Source organism: Haemaphysalis longicornis, unplaced genomic scaffold (genome assembly GCF_048455015.1).
Source record: "Haemaphysalis longicornis isolate Haplotype H1 unplaced genomic scaffold, Haemaphysalis longicornis Haplotype H1 scaffold_2, whole genome shotgun sequence".
Lineage (NCBI taxonomy): Eukaryota > Metazoa > Arthropoda > Arachnida > Ixodida > Ixodidae > Haemaphysalis > Haemaphysalis longicornis.
The window spans coordinates 71,586,790-71,593,095 of record NW_027526295.1 but is presented as its reverse complement, the minus strand read 5'-3'; the positions used below and the strand labels follow the sequence as shown (position 1 = coordinate 71,593,095).

The 6,306-nt window shown below is 46.4% G+C and overlaps 1 long non-coding RNA gene across 1 annotated transcript in view; it reads left to right on the top strand.

Moving 5' to 3' along the window:
• The first annotated feature begins 717 nt into the window (after positions 1 to 717).
• LOC144167183 (uncharacterized) overlaps positions 718 to 6,306 on the top strand; it is a 6,985-nt gene continuing 1,396 nt past the window's right edge. Inside the window, exons 1-2 of the long non-coding RNA XR_013321876.1 lie at positions 718 to 884; positions 1,466 to 1,552. This is a non-coding gene — a long non-coding RNA (uncharacterized LOC144167183). The remainder of the gene's footprint in view (positions 885 to 1,465; positions 1,553 to 6,306) is intronic.

Genomic DNA, 6,306 nt, shown 5'->3' with positions numbered 1-6,306 from the left:
TCGACAGAATAACACTACCCCTCCCACTTTTTGTTTTCTGCAGCCTTCCACGGAGCACAGCACAACCTTGAACTGTGACATCTGTATCATCATTCCGTCGTTCCCTGTTCTTCTCCTGCCCCACCAGCACAATCATAGCCCCCTCTGACAACAGTCATTCTCGTCGCTAGCACTTACAATTTTATTCCATTCTTATTGTTAGCGACCGTAAATATTGTGTACAAATGCAATAAACAGACCACCTAGTTTCTCCTGCAGAAACAACTTTGGAGAACAAGGCAGATATCAAAAGAAAACAAAAGTTGGGGAGGGAGGGCATGAAATCGGGCGCTAAATAAACAGGCGCCAAATAATAATACGATTACTTACACTAGAACACTGCCAAATTTCATTGCGCAGTGTTATCTTACTATCTGCTGCTTTTTTTAACGTTCAAATCGAGCGCCAAAAGCTTCAGTTCGCGTTTTGTGTTTGTAAACTTTAAATATCTAAGCTTCTTTATTATAATACACACAATAAATAATAAACTTAAAGATTATGTTATATTCAGTAAAAGATGCAATTATTTATTGTTGTCGTTTTAATTTGTTTACGCAACCCCCTGCCAACGGCCGATACCCTGAGTACGGCGCGCGGCGGCGTGGCCGGATTCCGGAACAGATACCCCGTGACCCGTCTTTCATAGATTGTTTACTGTAGTGTGCGACGGTGCGGTTAAACAAGCGCAGTTATGATTAATTGGACACCTCGTCGTCTTCGGTTATGTCTGTCGGGTTCGACTTCGCGATGAAGTATTTGAGAACAACTTTGCCACCTGAAGACGGCTAATTAAGTTTGGCGCTTGCCCCTGAACGTCGCTCGCTCCTCTGCGTGGTCTCTGTCAGGTAAGCTTTCTCGTCACATTTGCCGCCTTTCTTGTCACTGGATGTCGTTTGTAGCTGTCATCGCCGCTTTAAGGATTCGTTAACAGGAGCCCGCGTGTGTGAATTGTTTAACTGAACTGGCTAGGTTGAACCTAGAGGGCTTGTCTCTAGAAAGGCGATGTGCGAAAGAACATTGTGACGCACTGGCGCTCAGTAACGCAGTGGCGCTCAGTGACTCAGTAACGTTTCCCATTCCGCAGCACTATATTGAACAGCTTCAGAGTTCACCACTGCGAACCACGTCTTACGCGTAGTTTATCAGAACACGGGCGGCTACTTGTGCGGCGCAGCGTTTACGGCTTCGTTAATCACCGCTGTCGTTTGTGCCGTGTTGTAAATGGCGAGGGAAAATCGTTTGCGAGCGAATGTGCGCGCCTCGCAAGCTTCGTTGCGTTTGCGGCGAGCCACCTCACCATGTGTACGGTGCCGCTGTACGCGGGTATTGATTTTGGCTGAATGTTGTGTTGCCCGAGTTGTAACATTCGTGCACCCAATAATTTCCATTCTTGCCTGAGTGGTAATCATGTGTCATCCTGTTTTAGACCTCTGGACGGTCTGAGCACATCACGTCCCTCCATTCAACCGGACAAGAGCCACAACCATTGTCAACAGTGTTTGGCCGCCAGAACGTAAGTTTTCAAACAGTTTTGGTAGCACAGTGGGCTACCACACTTGAATAATGTTCGATCACTTGAATGTACAAGTTCTCGCCCCCGTAACAATTATTGGTGTTTCATGCATAACCTAATATGTAGCTGCTAAATGGCAACCTTTATTGTTAATTTCGGAAAACTCAGTTTCACCCAAAATCATAATGTGGGCATAGCTGTTAATCACCATGTATACGAATTTCCTGGTGTTAGTCATGTTTACGATGAAGCCATATTTCTTAGGTGGTGACACAAAAATGTTATTACCTTTGTAGTTTAGTCTTCGATAAAGCCTTACCAGTTCTGTTTTCAGCTATTTTCTGGATGTTTATCATGTGAATTGACAGTCCTTGCAGTCCACTTTTTCAAATAGTTAATTTAACTGCCGGTACCATTTACAGAGGCCTGATTGGGGTTCTGAAGGCTGCGATTTACGCACGCTAGTGCTGTACCGCCAATAAAGAAACATCCTTCCACAAAGAAAAAGATTTGCAAGTGTAAAGTATCAGCTGCATTATTCTTAACTGGAACATGCTAATTGCAAGGCCTGGGGCTTTTCCTGAAAGCACTGTGGATGTTATGAGAGAGAAAACCACTCAAACACATCTGCTAAGGCCGTTGCTGCTCCAAGATGCGTGCAAGCATTGAGTCTTCTGAGCAATACATTACACCCTTTTTTTTAAACAACCGACGTGCATGCTGAACGTACTCCTGATTGGGCATGTGCCAGGCGCGTAGCGAGGAATTTTTTTACGGGGGGGGGAGGGGGTGGAGGGGGGCCGTGGTCGACCAAAAGATGGGACGGGGAAATATGTAGGCAAGGCATCTTGCGCGTTGTTTTGTAAACGAAGCTTGAAATAACTGACTTTAACATGCGATTTGTGTATGCTCAATGCTAACTGTAAAGCCCACCTTAAGGAGCTTAGATGGTGATGATCATGATGATCACCAAAATTGCCGTTCGCTGGTCTGTGGGCACACCACGGGCGATTCATTCGTCCGCAGAGCAGGTGGTTAGGCGGACCCACGCTCGTGAGCGTGATCATGAGTGCGCTCGTGAGTGACGCGCAGTCCCTGAAGTTCGTCGGGCGGAAGTACAGGCCAACACTGGGTGTTTACTATCAAGATTCTCATGTTTTGGATTTTCCTTTAGAAAAGGGACTATTAAGTTTTCTTGTCAGCTATGAAGTACAGTCGAGCACGATTTGAAGGTTATCGCGCCAGCATCGAGCGGCCAAGCGGGCCACCAGCCCATGGTTTCGTTTCGGAACCATGAAAATCGAGATTTCGCACTCTTTGCTTCCTTGTTGGCTGTTCCATGATACAACAATGGCCCGCACGACTGACTTGCCACCCTTTGGGTTTCAAGCTGTACATTCGTTGTTATCAAGCACAGACTTGGACTTGGTTGCCCTTTATCTACGCCGACGATAACGAAACTTGCATGGAATATTTGCTAAAGCTGGTGTTCTTTCGGCTTCGTTTGAAAGAGTACCTTTCCCGCGACAACCTTCGAATCGCAGTGGACTGTACATGCGGCGCATTCGTATATTATGGCGGTGAAGCTAGCAAACGTGCGTCTTCGTCCTTAAAGGAGCCATGAAGAGAAAACACAAGTTTGGTTCATTCGAAAGATTGCCTCGTTAGAACCATAACGACACCACTTATAACGCAAACTTCGCTCAAATAAGCTACATAATTAGGAAAAATGGAAATGATCACGCGACCCACCAGCTCATTTTCCGCAACAGAAGCTATGATGTCACTCGAGAATGCTCTGCGATTTGCGGAGGCCGGCAAAAGCAGACGCATGTTAGGCAGGGCTTACAGTTTGCATAGCGAGCTAAATGCCCGTGAAACATACTGCACATTCTTTTTATGACAAAGAACGGTGGAGTAAATGGTTGAAGTTCCGAACGAACACGCAAGCGTGTATGCCAATGCGTACGAAACTACCGCCAGCCGAACTCGACATCTCACCGTCGCCACCATCGCGCAGACGAATTTTCAGGTTCAAGGCTCTTCGGGGCCAACGAACCGTCCCAGCACGCACAGCCGTGACCTTGCTTGGTATCGTAATCCCTTCACAGGAGGTTGGCCGTCATATCGCCAACCAGGAAAGGTAAAAATAGAAACAAGGGGAGTAAGGAACACAGAGCAGCAACGAGACAGTGCCACTCGTCGCACAGGTTTCGGTATGGAGGTCGTGTTGGATTGCTGCTGTCGTTACGAGCTCGTTTACAGTTTACAACCACTGAAAACTTCAGTTTGTTCGAGCACTTTACAATGAAATTTCGTTGCTGTGTTTTGAAATGCCCATGTAGTACGGGCAAATCGTCGAGGGAGTGCGACATCCCCGCCGGTGAGATCTCCTTTCATGTGCTGCCCAACGACGAATCTCGGCGAAGCAAATGGCTATGTTTTGTGAACTTTGCAAACGGATGAGAAAGAGAGCTAAAGGAAGTACGAGTGTGCTCGCTTCATTTCCGAGGAAGTGATTACGGCAGGGACCCGGACATGCTGGCGCTCGTCGCCGACTTCGTCAAATCGCCGCCAAAGCGCTCTGACCTTGGGGAAAAAAATTGCCGTACACACTGCGCATTGACGCTCAAATCTTTCTGGTCGGAGCAGAGAGCTCGAGCGAACGGCTTTCCATACACGACACCGGCCAACTGGCATAAGCGATACTGCTACTAAAATTGAAAATACGGCACATACGTACCAGTCTGTATTCATCCGTCGCGACGGGGCTGATGAGGCAGCGGTGCCGACGGCTGGGCGCTCGTCTGTTGTGGCTATCGCGGAATGGTCGCTTTCCCGTCCACCGCGTATCCCACAACTCTTGCCGCTCGTGCACTTAGAAGCATTGAGCGTTCAAGTGGTGTAAGGTTGTTAAATGCAAGCCCGAGCTCCTCGGCGAGAGTTTTGTTCTCCGGATCAGGCGATTCCATGACTAGGGCTGCGGGTGCACTTTGGTTTTACTAGTATTTTTAAAATGGCCGCCGTCTCGGTCGACTCCCGCGTGTGGGTGCTATATGGAGTCTACATACTAAGTATATGTTTCATGGACCGGCTCGTATGACGCCATTGTTCACATGACGAAATGTGCAATTTTAGCGGGAGATTTAAAATTTTGGCTTAAATTGCCTTATTTCTCAGTGAATAAAGCATCATTTGCTTCCGGAAAAGTGCTTGGGGTACTATGAAACACCTAATCTTTCGAATAAAACAAACTTTTGTTTTCTCTTCATGGCTCCTTTAAGTAATCGCCTTTTGTTATTTTTTGTGCTAGTAACGTGAGTAGTGAACTTGCGCTAAGCGGAACACCTTATTGCACTGCTGTTGAATGTTGAGCTTGTTGCACGTTTCTTATTAAATTTCGTTATTTCTATCTGTTAAATTGAAACAGACATGGCTTCAGTAAAATTCAGGTTAAGCAAATACAGAATGCTGATTCTAAAGGGAGGTCAAGGAAACAGTGGAATAGTGCCAAAAAAACAAAGCTCCGCAATAAGGAGAATTGTGTAGTTTTGTTGATGTGGAGGAAATACAAGATGGGCAGAGCAATGCTTTTTATGCAGCAGAAATTATGGAACTGCAATAGTCAATGAAATGCGATGTCGGTAGAAAAATAAACATATCAAGGATTGATAGTTGACTGAACAAAATACAGCGACATGCTCTGTCATGTGATTATACTTTGTATCAGTGTAAAGACAAGGAATGACACGTTCCCGACCACATGTAAGCCTATATGAGGCTTTTCCTGCTGTTTTGCCATTCCCAGGCCGTGCTGTTCCGCCAGTGAAACAGTGGGGCTGTTTCGATTGGCTCGCGGCAGGTTCCCGGCGCTTGTCGGTGTATCCGGCGCGAAATGCAGCCGGGCTGTACGTATTGACAGGTACAGCATCTGGAGCGGGCGCATGGATCAGACGTTGACATTGCCCTTGTTGTCCGCTTTATATGAGCAAGAATGTACTTAAAACTGCAGGTTCCGCGCCTGCAGGTGACTTTAGACGGTTTTTCAGGCTGCTTAAACTGCACCCCAGCCTTGGCATAAAACATTATGGGAGGGGCACCGCCCCCCCGCACCCCTCCCCTTACCCTACCTTCGGCTACGCCCTTGGCGTGTGCTTATTCTTTCTTGCATCCACCACATTCGGGTCGTCACGTTGATTTGGGAATGCTGGAATCCAGCATATGCTGGCAAGATACGAGAGCTTGAACACAACCCACTTGCCCGCAATGAGTTTTCAAAGATCTCCACCACCTGAAGGTACTGAAGTGAGATGTAAGCATTGCCTGAAAACCATACCAGATGAGGGTACCAACTCATAATGTATCTTTCTCGCCCATTTACGTGTTTTGAACGAAAAAAGTGCCATTTAAAGGTGACACGTCGTTCTCTGCCGATTTCTGATGCCTGATTAAGTTTGTGGGCATTAATTTAGCAGCTTGCTCACATGTCTAACGTGTATGTGTGCTTGTTAGGAGTGAAGTAGGTAAAAATTGAAAGGTTTGATTGTAGTTGTGCATAGATTACCTACATTGTTTTCATTCCTAGAAAAGAAAAATTGAGGTAACCCTGCCAATTGTTCGGCATTGCTGCATTTTATTATGCTTGTATGATTCGTAGAACCTGCAGGAGTTCAGCTGCTTTTTAAAGGAGAGATAAACAGTGGTACAAAAAGAAGAGCATCTACTAAATAAAAATCTTCACAATCGCAGGATGC